At 38.6% G+C, this 17432-nt stretch overlaps 1 pseudogene; it reads right to left on the reverse strand.

Moving 5' to 3' along the window:
• Positions 1–246: 246 nt before the first annotated feature.
• LOC117438491 (mitochondrial 10-formyltetrahydrofolate dehydrogenase-like) overlaps positions 247–17432 on the reverse strand; it is a 43430-nt pseudogene continuing 26244 nt past the window's right edge.

Genomic DNA, 17432 nt, shown 5'->3' on the forward strand with positions numbered 1-17432 from the left:
TAAAGATTTAAATGATTGTGTAAATATGTTCACACAAATAAGAAGTAGGCATGTAAGAATTCATTCCTCATTTGGACTTTAAAAAATAAACTAAACTGTGTACTTGGTATTTTGGGGGGGATTGTGCTAACTGCTGCTGTATAATTTAAATAACTTCAGGTTAGTTTCCAAATGCTTTATCTGTCAGCAAGACTAAAATTTGGCCTTGATCTATAGAAACTTATCCATGGAATGGGTTTTACTTGGTTTTTTTTGTTACAGCGCTGCAGAAGGCCTATCCTAGGCATGGCATTAAGTGCTTCTTTAAGATACAAACTCTGCCGAATGTTTACTTTCCAAGTGAAGCTGTTACTTTAATATTCCACAGTGATGGCTTTGGTTCTGAGATATTCATGAAGAGCTTCTTCACCTATACAAGCACAATAGTCACCAGTTAGCATAGCAGCTAAATAAATGTTGTCAGTCACTGTAATTGTATTATTATTAAGAAAAATAATAAAATGCGTTAGCCAGTATAAGAGTCGTTATGGAACAATGGAAACTCATTGACTTACCCTCCCACTGAGATCTACAGAACTGGTTTGACAAGAAGAGGCCAAATCCAACAGATGTGGAAAGAACAAGGAGCTGGAATTTAACAAGCAGCCACCTGGGTGGGACTGAAGCATCGGTGGTCTCTAGATAGCCACTGGGGGCTCATAGTTGAATTTATGAACTTCGGTTTGCCTATGTTACAGTTTCTGGGTAGAGAAGCTGTGTAGAAATTGGTAGTCTTTCTTTTCCTGATACTATTACTCATTTTGGTTTCAGAAAATGGGATACTTGCTAGAGATTCTAAAGGCAAAAATCCGTTGCGTCACTGAACATTTTTTGTTGTTTTTCTTTGCTGTGAGGCCTGATCTGTCCAGACTTGCGAAGTTTCATTGAAAGATGAAACTTCACTTTTTTTGAAGCTAGTGTTGAAAAGATTTTTTTAAATGCATCTTTCTTCAGGGCTGTTGGCAGATTTTGATAACATTTTAATGCATAAAAGTTTCCCATGGATTTAGAAATTCAGAAGAATTCATTCATTTATTATTCTGAGGAAAAATGAAAGATTTTGGCCAATAACCTTTGCTGCTTGGCAGCATTTTGTAACCTGTACATAGTTCTGGACAAGCTGTAATATGAATGCTCTGAGAGGAGTTGGAGGGGAATATTCTGTGTGCTGTAGCATTATCGGACAGATGTACAGGGAGGGCTGAAACGGAGTCATTGAGGCAGAATATTGTAGGGATGGGAGAGGATTATTGTAGTTGGAGGCAGTAGGAGATGCAGGAAATGTATCTGTAGTTCACATTTTTATTAGGTGGACTCTACACAGGTGAGGTCAGATAAGAGATGAGGGAGGGAGAGAACAACTTACCCTAAATCTTTCCCAAAGCCAGACTGCTTAAATCCACCAAATGGGGCTGCCACATCAGTTTTGTTGTATGTGTTAATAAAACTGTTCCAGCTTCTAGCTTTTCACTGATGTAGAGAGCTTTGCTTATGTCTTTCGTGAAACTCCTGAGGCTAAGCCATATTCTGTGCTATTGCCCGTTGCAGCACTTCCATCGACGTCCCTGTGAGGGAAGGAAATGCCTGATTTACAGCTAGGCAATATAAGTGTTAGCAACCTCCCACCTTCCAGTGTCATTGAAGCTTTTCTCATGCTCAGTCTTCTCCAGTTATCTTTTCTAAAGTCAACTACTAAGGACTAATCAATGTGTTAACATGACAGATCTACAGAAACTCACGCTTGCCTCCAGACTTACAAAGCTCTCAAGGTTAGTATGTGACTGGTTCAGAAATGGTCACTAAGAAATGTCAAAGTTGTAGGACACATACTGACTGCTCAGCTACAGTGCAGTTTAGGGATTAAAGAGCAATACAAAACCACTTGGAAACTGACCTTGGCCATGAATCAGTTTATGAATCAGTTTGCTAAAATTTTGTCCTGTGTTACAACTTAATGGAGAATAAATGCTGAAACTTGGACTTCCATCAAGCCACAACTTTCCAGGCCACTTTTAGGGTGCTATTTTCTATTTGTATCTCCGTGCATAGTTTATGGATATGATGGGTTATCTGTGTGACTGGTTCTTAACTGCATTATCAAGCTATAGAAAATTAAACCTAGTGGAAATAGTTACATGAAGTTTCTGTATAGGGTTTTAATCTCATCTTGTGTGTAAAATAATTCCTACGATTTGGAATGAAAGCTATTGAAACTGGCAGTCTACAAAGTATATAGAGGGATTTTCATTTGCAACAGTAATGTGCCAGTGTTACACAATGCACAATGCTAATGTAGTCTTTTGTGACAGAGAAAAATAAGTGATTCCACTGTAAGAAATACACATTTTAATTTGATCAAGCTGTTGTAATTACCACGTAAGTGTCAGTAAAAAGGTTTCTCTGAATACTGAGGCTTACTTAAGAACTGGCATTCTATCCTGTCACACATTGCTAACAGTATTATTTCTATATTGATGTGGAGCAGGATACTATAGAGGGTATTTCCTCAGAATTTGGCTGGAAGCCGATCTAGGGACCCAGGCTGGTGTTAACAAGATTTAACAAAATTGTACTACGTATGCTATCATTTCTACACTTAGGGTGAAAATGAGAAAGTTTCTAACAGTAACTGGAGGAAAACATACCCATTTTTAAATTTAGAGATGACCATCACAGGACCAAAGGACTCCTCCTGGGCAATATACATATGGTCTTCAACATCCGTGAATACAGTGGGTTCCATGAAGAAACCTAAACAGAGGACAGAGCATCATTCGAACATGGCAAAAATGCTTCCCAGTTCCTACTGTCCAGGCCACCTCTTTTCCATACTTCACACTCATAGATAAGTTGAGACTTCAAACAGAAAATATCAAGATTGATGCGAATGACGTATGAATGCATGTGTGTAAGCACCAGAGAAACAGCAGAAAAAGAATGAAAGAATGGCCTGTATTGAGCAAAGCAACAACTGTTCCCTGCCAGGCCAGAAGGTCTGTATGCCACAGCCCAGGTGACATGCTTTCTGACAAAAGGAAGACAAGGTTACAGCATACTACAGAGGCCACTGATTTTCTTGTTACCTTATCAGCAGATAGACTATAGCCATTAAGATCAGTATATTCCAAACAAGGAAAACTATGCGATGGGCAAGAACTTTGCCTAAAATTTGTAGATGTTCAAGAAAATTCTGAGGCAAAGAACCTGTCCAAAAGCTAGCACATCATTGGCAATCTAAAACTGACCCGCTGTTATACACAAACAATCCTGGTCATCTACATCTTGGTGAGTGAGTGCATTCCACTTTGAGTGGGCAAAATCAACTTCGGAGATTTTATATATATGCTGCCCCCTTCCATAGGACTTCCTGTTTAGTTTTGTTACACTGATTTTGTGTAGGTATGGATCTCCACTTTCATTTTATTTAGGGATGCAAGCGTTTTCAAATTCTGATGCAAATGTTTGATAAAGGGTAGATGTCCATGAGAAAACAGTGCTTTCTTGCCTGTCCACTAAACTTACCATGCATGTTATCTATATAGCAAAAAGAGGGGTTGATAATAATACCTTATACAAACTCTGCTAGCAGTTTCCTCAGTCAGCTTTAGTGGTAGTGTGATCTAAATTAATATACTTATGGCACATGAAAGTTCAAGGATAGAGCAAAAAAAGCCTCAGTGCCTCACAAAGAAATAGGAATAGATGAGGAAAAGATTCTTGTACAGACTAGATTCTGTTCAATTTCATATGTTAAGCTTCAGTTGCAGAGCTTCTCTTAATATGAGACCTGAAAACCCTATTCTCAAGTGGTATCTTGGACTTATCTGGTACTGTTCCCATGATATTGCTACTTCACATAATGCAGCAGAGACAATCATGATGGCTTTTGTTTCAAGTGTAGAAGTTCCAAACACCTCTGAACAGTATTTTACCTGGTCTATGAACTTGTCTTCCTCCATACACTAGAGTGGCTCCTTCTTTTACTCCAATTTCACAATACTGCAGCAGCTTCTCCAAATGTGCCTTGTGATTTTGTGGACCATGGTCTGTGGATCTATCGAGTGGGTCACCAATTTTCATCTTTTTTATTTCTTCCACCTACAGGTTACCCAATTAAAATGAAGTTATGCAACACAGCAAATAGTTGGTAAAATGACCTGTGATTGAGGATGCTTTGGGTTTTGTGCTGTGAAGTTGGGCTCTAAAAAAGGGCTGGATTCTTAGAAGGTGGAATGCTCCTCCCTTTCTAAAATGAGGCTTTGCCTTATGTTGGGTGATGTTCTGAAAGTTTTGGATGCTGTTTTCATGTACTCATTCTCTTCTGCTATTAAGATAGGCATGTAAAGCGCTAGGTTTTACCAGTGGTAAATGAATTATGACAGTGATTTCCTGTTCTTGAGCTAAATAAATGAATTCTTCATCAGTACAGTGGATTTTTAATAATGACCTTCATTTTATTCTAGCTGTGCTTCCAATATGCCTTTTCTTTAGGCTTCACAGCAGGCTTCAATCACATTGATTAGGTTCAGTAATTCTTTTTATCTTACTTTCATAGTCAAATATGAAATATCACCAGAGGTGCAATATCTATTTCAGTGTCACTTATCTGTGCATTACTGATGAAAATATCTCCCATCAGTGCCTTCCTTTTAACTTGTAAGAGGTTCCTGAGAAGGAGCATTGCCTATCACAAGCAATAATGAGAAATTAAACAACTGAAAGTAAGAATAAATGCTTATTCTTGTTAATGAAAGAATAAGTGTCTATCATAGTGGAAGTTTGTGCCATGATAAATTATCTGCATAAACTTTAGTCCTTCAATAACTTACCACTTTGCTAACAAATTCATCATGGATTGATTCTTCCACAAACAGCCTGCCAGCTGCAATGCAGTTTTCTCCTTTGTTGAAATATACTGCTCCCATACCCTGATCAGGGAAAAAAAACCCATTAATATTTATATGCATCCTTTTGTTCACTCTCCCTTTCATTCTGTTCCCTTGGGTTACATTCTGTGTTTGTGACCCTCAAAGCATAATGCTTTATGTAAAGGGGCATCAACAATGGAACAAGCAGACTAATCTTAGAACTGGCAAAGACACTTCCACAGAAACAAATGTCTCAGGATGAACCCATTAGCACTGCTCTTTTCATTTCCATCAGCATTCCACAGAATCACCTGCTGCAGCATCACAGAGGAGAGGGCTGGCAGCACCACCAGAGAATATAAAACTGCTAATCCACTGAGCCATACTGCTTGTGTTGAAAGTCACATATATCTGGGTGAGCATTACCTAACTCTATTTCAAGAATGTGAATTCAGATCTCATGCAGTTTTTTTATTTATCAAGATCTGACAGCTGATATTGCTCTTCCAGGGGGTAGGGAGGTGAGGGAAAGAAAAGCAGGACAAATGAAACTCCTACAAAATCGTTTTCTGGCAGATACAAAGGCATAAGGTTAATTTGGCTAGTGAAAATACTTTGCAGCTATACGCTGTTATGTTGTATTTTCTAATGTATATTTCTTGTAGTACTGATCCCTACCTTTTTGGTGCAGTATGAACAGTTTTACTGTGATGCCTAAATAAAATCCTGCAGAAAAAGAGCCTGTTTTCTGACAGATTGCATGATTTTTCATGCAAGGCCTCCCTACAGCAGTTTTTTGGCAAGAAGAATATTGCAATACTGTGAAGATGCATCACAAAGGCTTGGAATATATTTGACTTCAAAGTAACATTACCATTTTTACAGCTCTGTCAAGTTCACAGTCACTGAATATGATCAATGGTGATTTGCCACCAAGTTCAAGAGAAACTTTCTTCAGATTAGTGGCTGCACTGTAAAAAAAATACATAATTATATAAAAATCCCATTAATATAGCTGATTTCATTATTCCTTTTAACCATATCTAGTGAAAATGTATAAACCTCTGTTTTCCAATAGTAGAATTCTACATAAACAGCCATAAGTAATTACACTTTTCTATTACTTCTACATGCACAATATAGCTAATAATATACTTCATAACTAGACGGAGCAGTGTGTATTTATGAATCTTTTGCTGAGCAGTACCTCTTCATAATCTGTTTACCAGTTGGTTGTTGAACCAGTAATCCAACTTTGCGAACATCAGGATGTTCAGGACAGGTGCTGTCCCACTAAAACCACCTATTGGGGTGAGGAAAGGGGTTAAATGGACAGTACTAGATATCTTTACTACTGCAGCAGCAGCACTGGAACACAGAAAGAGCTATCAAAATGTCAGTCAAGTACAATATCACATCCTTATTTATATTTATAGCTTTATTCATATGACTATGAAAAGTCTCACTTATGTTAACTTGGATCACGTTAGTGTCTCCAAATTCTCCCCATCTGCCTGGACTGAAGAGCTTCCTTCTTAATATTCCACTGTAGGTGGAATAATCTAATTTTAATCTAATAACAGAGCCTACCACATAGTTACTTTGTCACCTTTCTGAAGGAAGAGGAAAATGGTGTCATTGGGTAACATGGTTTGGACCATTACTAACGTATAGTGCACCTTACCAGCTTGCTCTAGGGTCTCACAGTTACATTTAAATACTTTCAAGTGACGAGAAGATTAAGAGAAAAAATGAAGTTTTAGAATAAATAAAACATGTTTCTTTATAATACATTGTTTTTCAGAGTGTTCATGCTATTTATGTGACCTTGTACAGGGTGTAGGAGGCTGACAGCCCCTACCACTAGCTAGAGCCAACTGACAAACAGGTATTTCCCATTCTGCTCTGGAAATATGTGGCATTGCTCTATGACGCAGTTGCAAGCCTACTATCTGTGAAGACACAAGTGCTTAGTTAGTAGGTCTTCAAAAAGGTAAAATTCTAGTTCACCAGTTTTAGCATGATCTACTCTTCCCATAAAAAATTATCAGTTCAAGTTTTACCTGAACCAGGCAGAATATTTATAACACCCTTAGGAAATCCAGCTTTAGCCGACAGTTCTGCAAACTTCAAGGAAGTCAGAGGTGTGACCTAAATAGAAACATTCAGTGTAAGTCTCCTATTTTAATTAAATGTGTGATGATAACTTTTTCTTTCAATGTATCTCAATTTTGATACACTACTCATCTTACACTATTGACAAATTAAAAGTGATGGCTTCTTGCAGAAGAGAATTCATTCTTGAAAATGAGAGTAGCATCAGACCAGAACTGAAGATAATCACTACCCTGTATCATCAAGGTGTTTTGTATTATTTTACATGCACTTTAAAACATATGACACGGGCAACCTATGAGTACATACGACAGATCATATGGGTGAAACTGGCTAGATTGCCTGAACAAATAGTGGAATACCTGAGCCACCTATACGTTCCTTTTTGGTTTTACCTGAGCTGGCTTGAGTACAAGTGTGTTGCCTGCAGCCAAGCATGCTGCACTCTTCCATGCAAGCATCATCAGTGGGTAATTCCACGGGATAACAATCGCACAGACACTTAAGGCAGGGAAAAACAGTTGAAAAATTACATTTTTGATGGCAGCTTTTTAATGTCTTCTCTGTATGTCAAGGCTGTCACTAAGAAATAAAAAGCTATACTTACCCAATGGCTCTTTCTTGGTGAATGTTAGATTATGGTTTGGACGGGCCTGGTTAATTGGAATTGTAGCACCCTAAAATACAGAGGCGGACAAATCTTGGTACTTATTAATCATTTTTATTACAATATATTTGCCATGTAAGTATGTTTTGGAAAGCCACAGAGTAGGCTTCAAAAACCAGAAGCATTTTTGCATCAGAGAAAGGGGCAGGGGTGCTTGTACTGTATGATTTCCTACTATGGCATACTGTAGTCAACTCCTGATTTTCAGTGGGATGAAATAAATGCATAGATAACAAAAGTATGGAAGAACAGAACGTGAGGGTCTGATGAACAAAAAGAAGCTGAATTATGTCCTTGATTGTGGATTTTAAAGATACTTGAGGAAAAGCTGTTGGACCTGTGCCATGTGCTGTACCACCAGGCAAACTCACCAGCCTTGGTCAGAATGTAGGATAGCTCATGAGTCTCTGCACTTATCTGCATGATGACCACAATGACATTCTACTCTATGAATAATTAAGACCTGACTAAGGATGCAGATCCACTGTGACACCTCAGCAATTTTCTTACACATTTAGAGTCACATTTTAAATCCATATTCTCCATTTGGATACAAACTGTCCTTTTCCATATTCTCCATTTGGATACAAACTGTCCTTTTTTATTGCTAGGGAAAATCATTTTAGGTAAAACTCTATTTTTGCTTTGTTTTTTGATTCCTTGATTACTTTTGCTAACAATGCTTTTTGGCACTGTATCCGGAAAAAAAGAAAAGGTAGAGAAACACTGACATTGATTGTTTCCCTTACAGATTCACTTGCCTGAATTTTGTCACACCATCCAGCAAAGTATCTGAATGTTTGCACAGACATTCCAACATGGGTCTTCAAAGCTAAAGTGTAGAGAGCTCCTGAGTCAATGGACTCTATTGTTGCTAATTCTTCTTGATGTTCTTCCATCAGGTCTGCAAGTCTTTAATAAAAATGTTAAAAATGCACATCAAAAAAGAAATTACATCTAACCATTGATGCCCTAAAATTATATTTGTTATGGGAATTTGGTAATTAAAATAGCATTTTTACTGAATTTTGACGTGGAGCACTGGAGCCATTGCTCATTTGTGTCAGTAAGAGCTTGAACAATTGCCTGTTAAGCTTGCAGATGTCTTCATATTGGCTATAGTAGACACTGGATGATAACATGAACTGTGAAAACTTAGTTGATTGTTCAATTATGGGTTTGTCAATAAAATAGTAATTAGAACAACTGTACTTCTTTCCTGGTGTACTACAAGGAGCCAATTATAGAAAATAAGACTAGTAGGTTAGAAAGCAAATACACAGTAACATAACAAATGTCAGCTAAACAAAAGTAGCGGGAAGGAGTATTTGGGATCTTGGTTTAAGATTTGAGAAACCAGCTTCCTAATGCTGTTTTATATTGTCTGAACTTGGGACTGAAATATTTGAATGCTAGGTGCTTCAAAGGCACCTAGATGTCCAAAGATGTAGCTCCAAAGCTGTAATCAACTTGAATTTTATGTGCATTTGAAAATCTGTTCCACAGTCTCCTTGAGCCTCAAGTTCTCCATCTGTTAGATTTATGAAGCAGCACAGTGAGGTGTAGGAAGACTGCATTAAATATCATTGAGTTAATAGCTGAGTGTCTCAAAAACATATCTGCACAGAAGATACATACCCTCATGAGGAGCTCTTGCAAATTTAACGATCCCCTGCTCAGGCAAAGAGGCCTGTTTGCATGAATTATTTTTTACATTCAGTCTTGGATCTCTCACATGGAAGTGAAACAGATGCACCAATGTTTTTCTTAAGCTTCTGTCTGTGTTTTGGTACTCAGGCATATAATCAATGCTCCCATGTGATTTTAAGAGCTTAACCAAGTGCATTTCAGATCCTGTAAAGAGTATTCATAACTGAGTGTGAAACCTATTTTTCCATTATATATATTCTATCCGTTTAAAGCATTTTCAGAGATGTGGAAACTACTCTTTAATACCTGTTTAAACTTGGAGACCCAGCTACATGTCAGGGCATCAGCAATAGTGTGTAAAAGAATGGATACAGCATGTCAGGGACAAAGGAGAAGGTTCCATTTAATTGCATGCTTAGTATCTTCCATTAATGACTCCTTGAGACAAAGTAGTAGAGCTAGGGTTTTAATGGTACAAACCTTCTCTTTGATTCAGCACACAAAATCTCTAGTTGAGCAGAGGCCAGAGAAAAAGGGGCCTTGTTTGAATTAAGGTTGACCAGAAAGAGGTACTATTCATACTGGGAATGGTTTGCAACATAAACACTCTCATATTAGCTACCCCTGAGACTCAGTCACCTAAGCAAAGAAGAGATTTAATCTAGGAATAATCTATGCAGTGTAGGGGAGTTTACATTTTCTATATGCCCAACAGTTATTCTTGCAGATCTTGCAAGTGTAAAACACAGAGCAGTAGTTCAAAGAACTACTCAGTTTCTACTCAGGGCAGAGTTAACAGACTTTCAGGCACTTATACACATTCTTAGTACAAATTAAACCCAAGTTCATATATGCTTTGAATCTGTGCACACTCATGAAAGATTTATGTGTTCAACTGTATTAAACTTTAATAGTGAGTTCTGACTTGCCCATTTGCTGTGTAATGACTACTCAACTTCTTTACAAGTCCTGCAGGCCTTTTTCTGAGGCCTCATCACATATCTTATGAGACAAGTAGAGTTTTCAGTATAGCTTTAATCTCTTTTGCTAAGATACCTGCAGTGCTTTGTGAAACATAAGATTTTTTAATACTTCCTTTTACATCTACTTGGGTCATAAGGATATGGTAAAAGAGGGGAGGAGAATTTACAGCTGAAGTATTAAACAAAGTAAAAAGTCTTACAGCTCTATAAATGTTCAAATATTAATGTACAAATGTTCTGCTGCATTGACTACAACAGGACACAGACCCATGTATCCCTACTGCAGGAATCATGTTCTCCCCTGCTCCTCTTCCTTAGCTACCAGTCTAGGTTGGATGTCTGATTCTCTGACAGTGGGATTATGAATATCCATCATACTTAGAAAAGGTACGAACAATTCTTCAGAGGAACAAAACAGATACAAGCTGCCTTCACATACCTGTACATGAGTCGCCCTCTTTCCCTTGCATCCATTCTTCTCCATTCACCATTTTTCAAATGCCTCTTTTGCTGCTGCCACTGCCTTGTCAACATCAGCCAATGAAGCAGAAGATACACTGGCTATTACCTGTCCAAAGGTACCATTGTGTTAGCCCAAACTGAAAGGCTGGGATGCGAACTCATACTCCTTCCTCCTAAACTTCTTGACTGGGTATAAGCAAATACTTAATATCCTCAATCCCAGTAGTTTTCACAAGCAGAGTTAAGCTGCAAAAACTTCAACCACAACTGATGTGGCAGGATTTGCAGGGACTCAGATTCCCAGGTCTTTCTTCTTTGTCACAGCAAGATGCTGTGATATTCCACTGGATTTCACCCTCACTTTCCACGTATGAAATCACTGTGGTATTACAAAAGTTGGAAGTCTTCATATGTGGCATAATGATCTGATACCTAAACAAGCTAAAATGTTTAGTATATTCCATTTCTTAGAAATGGAGTTTCTGTTACCATAAACCACTATACACACACACCATATTTTATGATGATTGAGTTCTACAAATGCACATCTTGTAAATCCTAATACAGAATTGTTATTGCTTTTATTTCATTCTGTAATGAGTTTCAGGAAAGGTACCAGAGTCTGACTTCTGATAACAATGATATTTGTGGCATTGATTTCAGCAAAATTTGTTTACTTCATAATTAAATGGCAATTACACGGACACAGAGGACTGATGTGCAACTGTATGCATTTTTCTGTTGAAAAGTTATTTTTCTTACTGGAATTTAAAGGGACATTTTGAAGTCACACTTGCCCTAAGACATGAGACTTGTGAAAAAAAGTAAACTAAAAACTGAAGTTGATGACTGTCAGAATATATATATAATAACCTACAAGAAAAACTTCTTTAGCAACCAAACTTCAGCATTTTTTTTGTTTTGCAAAGCTAAACAAGAATGAATCAAAGTAAAACATACAGCTGGGTATGGAAATTCATGTAATAGCTGAGTTGGAAATAGGGGTTTTTTTTTGCTGTGCAGCTTGACTGAAATGGAAAAACTGTAGAATATACAAGGTGAGAAGTAAATTGAAACTTCACATTATTTCTAGGGGCTGTTTAATGTGTCCTGTACATTTTGAAATTAGCACTATTCAGAGTTAGTGGTTTAGATTTTTTTAGTAGGCAAAGAAACTGAAATAAATTGGTATTGATAATCTTTAGAAATTACTTACTGATCCATCTGCTGGATTTATGGTGTCATATGTTTTTCCATCATCAGCATTTATAAATTGCCCATTTATGAAACATTGGTATGGCATATTCACAGTCATGTTGTTCGTATTTTTTGAAACCTAAGGGTGAAATAAACAACAAATTTATTTACATTTTTAATAACTAAGAGTTTAATGTGGTCCTTGAACAAGTTTTGGTATCAGAAGCCAATGTCCAGATGAATTTTAGCATCCTAATCTTCATCATCATCATGGCTTGACTTCACAAATGAAGATCTGGGAGCAAGTGTGGGTAAACCCTTCGGGCTCTGCGCAGTGGATTTTTTTAGGTGAGGCACAGCATGTGCAAAACTGGCCCCACCCATTACACCTGAGGTTTATCAGCCAGGGCCTAGCAAGCTTGGACAGTGGCAGCAAAGTCCTCAGGTTGTAGGTTTGATTAGAGTACCCTTCTTTTAGATGGATGGCCTTACAGGGCTAAGCAAGCTCCATCTGCCCAGGTTTGAAGTTAGAGTCGTCCTTCTCCTAGGATGCTTGCCCAAAGACTAGTGGCCCATCCTGCCCATGGACACACTTTGTCTGACCCTTCAGTTGAGACCTGTCTGGCATAGGAGACCCTACCAGAGGCATATGGACCACCAGCATAGCTCTCAACCTCACAAGGACATGCAAGCTCTTTCCCCATGACAAGGGGTTGTCCATGAAAGAGATAGCATCCCAAGTAGCTGTTAGGAGTGGACAAAAGAGTAAAATGAAAGAGAAATCATATTTTCCCCGAATGCCAATGGCTATACTCTGAGACAGTTAAGCAGATTTCTTCCCTTAGAATCATAGACTCATAGAATAGTTAGGGTTGGAAAGGACCGTAAGATTATCTAGTTCCAAACCCCCTGCCACGGGCAGGAACACCTCACACTAAACCATCTCACCCAAGGCTTCATCCAGTCTGGCCTTGAACACTGCCAGTGATGGAGCACTCAACAACCTCCCCGGGCAACCCATTCCAGTGCCTCACCACCCTAACAGTAAAGAATTTCTTCCTTAGATCCAATCTAAACCTCTGCTGTTTAAGTTTTAACCCATTACCTTTGTCCTGTCACTACAGTCCCTAATGAATAGGTCCCTCACCAGCATCCCTGTAGGCCCCCTTCAGATACTGGAAGGCTGCTATGAGGTCTCCATGCAGCCCTTCTCTCTCCAGGCTGAACAGCCCCAGCTTTCTCAGCCTGTCTCATATGGGAAGGTGCTCCAACCCCCTTGATCATCCTCGTGGCCCTCCTCTGGACTTGTTCCAACAGTTCCATGTCCTTTTTTATGTTGAGGACACCAGAACTGCACACAATACTCCAAGTGAGGTCTCATGAGAGCAGAGTAGAGGGGCAGGATCACCTCCTTTGACCTGCTGGTCACACTCCTTTTGATGCAGCCCAGGATACAGTTGGGCTTTCCTGGGCTGTAAGCGCACACTGCTGGCTCATGTCATTTTCTCATCTACCAACACCCCCAAGTCCTTCTCCACAGGGCCTGCACTGAATTTCCTTTTTGCCCAACCTGTAGCTGTGCCTGGGATTGCTCTGACTCAGGTGTAGGACCTTGCACTTGGCATGGTTTAAACTTCATGAGGTTGGCATCAGCCCACCTCACAAGCATGTCAAGGTCCCTCTGAATGGCATTCCTTCCCTCCAGCGCATCAACCGAACCACACAGCTTGGTGTCATCGGCAAACTTGCTGAGGGTGCATTCAATCTCATTGTCCATGTCACTGACAAAGATGTTAAAAAAAGACCGGTCCCAACACCGATCCCTGAGGGACACCACTTGTTACTGGTCTCCAATTGGACATTGAACTGTTGACCACAACTCTTTGCGTGCAGCCACCCAGCCAGTTCTTTATCCACTGAGTGGTCCACCTATCAAATTGATGTCTCTCCAATCACAAGATCTCTATATTCAAACCAGTACTAACCCTGGTTTAAGGTTGGTCTTAGTGGATGTCAGTCAAAAGCATAATTCCCATATTCAAGAAATCCTGCCCTGCTTAATGATTTAAAAACCCACAAAATCCTCCTCTCACACATATTTTTTGAAGAAAGTCTTAGGAGAAAAATCTAAACACTGTTTGCTTCTGCAAAGTGGAAAGCCTAGAGCCGTTCTGACTGAAGCATATTGGCAGGAGAGTGCAAATATCTGCCCATGTGTAAGCTACTCCACTGTTTGTTCTTGGTTTCTGGAATATTGTTAAGTGATATTACATATATACTTCCATTTCAAAATGTAAATATATAAAAACAGAAAAAAATCACAAATAAGAGTTTCTATAATCAAATATTTGTTTGCTTTTCCTACTGCATCATGCAGTCCAATAGCATTGTCTACCCTCCCCCCAAAACCAAGAAAGACTAAGCAATAAAAGCAGAATAAAGGTCTTACATAATCAATTACTAACTCTTCTTCCTTGTCTTCTCCTCTGAATTTTCTGACAGCCGTTTGAATGAAGTCTGCAAACTTAGTGGCTATGTACACGTCTTCATTTTGTAGTTGAAGCCCACTATACTTCTGCTTAATTTCTTCTAGCATTCTAAAGATGTTGAAGAAAGAATAAGTTTAGTTATAAATAAAAGAATTCTTCAGATAATTGAATCATTAGAAGGTTGAAAAGGATCAAAACTGGGCACCGGTTTGCATGCATCTGAATATGTGAATGTGTTTCTCTGACAACACTAGCATGGAGGACGTGCATTTTACTGAAATCTGTTGGTTTAATTGGGGGTGTTATGGAAAACAAAATGTCAGTTCTGGAATAGTCTTAGGTAAACTTTTGGAAATAAATGACAAACAGTACATATTGATAGATAAAATAGTATATGGGACTACTCTACCCCATACATGGACGACATTCAGAGCTCTATGAGACTGGTAAGTAATATGGACAATGATCAATATGTTAAAAAAAGAAATGAACAAAACAAAACACTGAAATGCTGGTTTTATGGTATGGCCTGGAACAGCTGAATTTCAAGAGGAAAGTAGCTGATGTGACCCCAACACCAGATAAGCTCAATGCACTTGGAAGCATGGGCTCAATTCTTTCTGTGAAAGGGTACTCTTTCCCTATGTGGAGTTCTTTGTTCAGCTTCCCAGTCAGCCCCCTGGTCTTGAAATACTTGTCACTGCATGCAGACAAGTTTGGGCATCACTGTGCTCCCCCCATGGGGATGATGTTTCTGAAGCTACAGGGAATTTTCCTTCCGTAGAGACATCAGGATTACATCAGTATCTCCTAATTTGTACAGCAAAAGCATACCTCATTTTCAAAGGTAGGAAAGGGAATAGTTAAGAGTATTGGAAAATATAAAGGGATTTTTTTTTTTAACACTACTTGATGAACCCTGATTTAAAAGCACCAGGACAACTTTGTTTCCATTAAGGTTGGCTTCAAAATGTCATTATTTTGAATATTTTTTACCTGACAACATGCATAGAGGATGCTCCGGATTTGAAGAAGTCTGTGGAATCCTCAATTACAGCAACATGGCTCAGAATTCCCTTCCAAATAGCCTAATAATACATAAAAATAATTGAGGCAATAGTGAATAATCCTCTAATTGCAAGAAGTATTTCTCAAACTGTATTTTTCTGTGGTATCTGTGCCTACAGCACGTATTATCTCAAAGGATTCTAAACCAGAAAATGAATTTAGGGTAGTCTGTAACTGTCTAAAGATCTGATGTTAACCAATAAATTCATCAGCATAATTATCTAAATCTATGATTTTGTCCATGGTAATTTCATCTAATCAGGCAAGAAATCTGAATAGTATAATGCTAACAATTTTCATGCTCATTTTTTTAAGAACTTTATCTTCCAAATAGTAACTTCCCATTGCATTCTGTAATACATCAACAGCAGCGGCAAGGACAGCCTGGAGCACTTTGTGTCTGGATTGATGGCATTTCTGGCACCTGGACAGAGCTGAGAAGCAGTTTAAACTGCACACATGAGATGGAGATTTCTGCTAACATGAATAGTGAAATAACTGGTAAAGTATTATTTCAATTAATTACAATTAGGTTTCAGAGTTAGCAGGTCATGTTATGAACAGAATAGTTTATATTTCCTTTTGCTCTTGTCTCAGTCAGTCAATAGCTCCAGGCAGCATTCAAACTGCTGACAAGCAGGCTGAAGGTATTCTTGAAGCAGCAGTTTGAAATATTAATGCATCAAACTGCCAGATCTTTGCCAAAAAGTATTTGCCCTGTAGGAGAATAAACAGAAGGGAAGACATCTGCGATTCATTTGCTCTGGCACAAAACTTTAATGACAAATGTGGCTTTCAGCTAAGCCCCTGACACTCACTACAGAGGGAAGGATTACAGGAGAGGACAGAAAAGTACCTCTCTGGTTATCAGAGTTGCCCCACTGCTGCATCCCTCTGCCAGCTAGCACCTTGCGTGTGCCTACAGCAGAAGAGAGACAGTGCATGCAGGTACAGTGAGAAAACTGCTGCTCTTCTCTTTTAGGCTCCTGTTCTAAGACTCCCTGGAGCTTGTCCAACAGGACCACTCTGAGCACATCCTAGTGAGTAACAGCATAGTGAAGAAAGGTTTTCATAACTGCCTAACTCTGTCAGTGCTGAAAACCTCACTGTTGTGAGGCAAAGCTCCATTTGCTTTTCCTCACTCCCACCTTCATCGTTAATAGATATTTACCATAACTGACCCTGCAATCACTGTCTTTGTACCACTTGTATCTGAAACAAAACTTTCTAAAGTGACGTATAAGTACTCTAATGAATTCCCAGTTTCACCTTAATTAATGTCAGTAACTGAAGATTCAACCCCATACTCTTTGAGGAGTGCCTTTTATCAAAAAAGTTTGCACAGCTAAATGGAAGATATGCCTTGCCTATAATGAGAAATATGTAATACTCTTGTCTGAAGTAATATCCTACTAAAGCAGGTTACTGAATTACCTTAATATCTTCTGCCATCTTTTTCTCCTCTTCTGTAAGTTCCAAGGCAGTTGTTTCATCAGTAGAGAAGTACTTAGATGCAGGGATCATTTTTCCATCCTCAAACTGCAGGTTTCTCACTAGCACCTGAAAATTGAGAGGATATGATTTTAAATTATTTGGGACGTAACACATTCTCATGAGAAGAGTTTTTAGGCATTAATATGGTTGTTGAAATAGCGAAGTAAATTGCTTTGCAGTAAAGTTCCTACCTGTCTTTCAGATTCTTTCCTAGTGTTAGTACATTTTTAATCCATATTGGAAATGAATATGGATTGAGAGAGAAGCAAAACATTAATACCTTCTCCTAGGATAGCAGAGGACTGATAAACTCCAAGTGAATTCGCTGTCATTAGCAGCTGGATTTGTATAGCTTGACAATTCTATCCTACTTGCACTTCTTGCTAGTTACTCCATCCAT

The sequence above is a fragment of the Melopsittacus undulatus genome, unplaced genomic scaffold (genome assembly GCF_012275295.1).
Source record: "Melopsittacus undulatus isolate bMelUnd1 unplaced genomic scaffold, bMelUnd1.mat.Z mat_scaffold_388_arrow_ctg1, whole genome shotgun sequence".
In the NCBI taxonomy this organism is placed as follows: domain Eukaryota; kingdom Metazoa; phylum Chordata; class Aves; order Psittaciformes; family Psittaculidae; genus Melopsittacus; species Melopsittacus undulatus.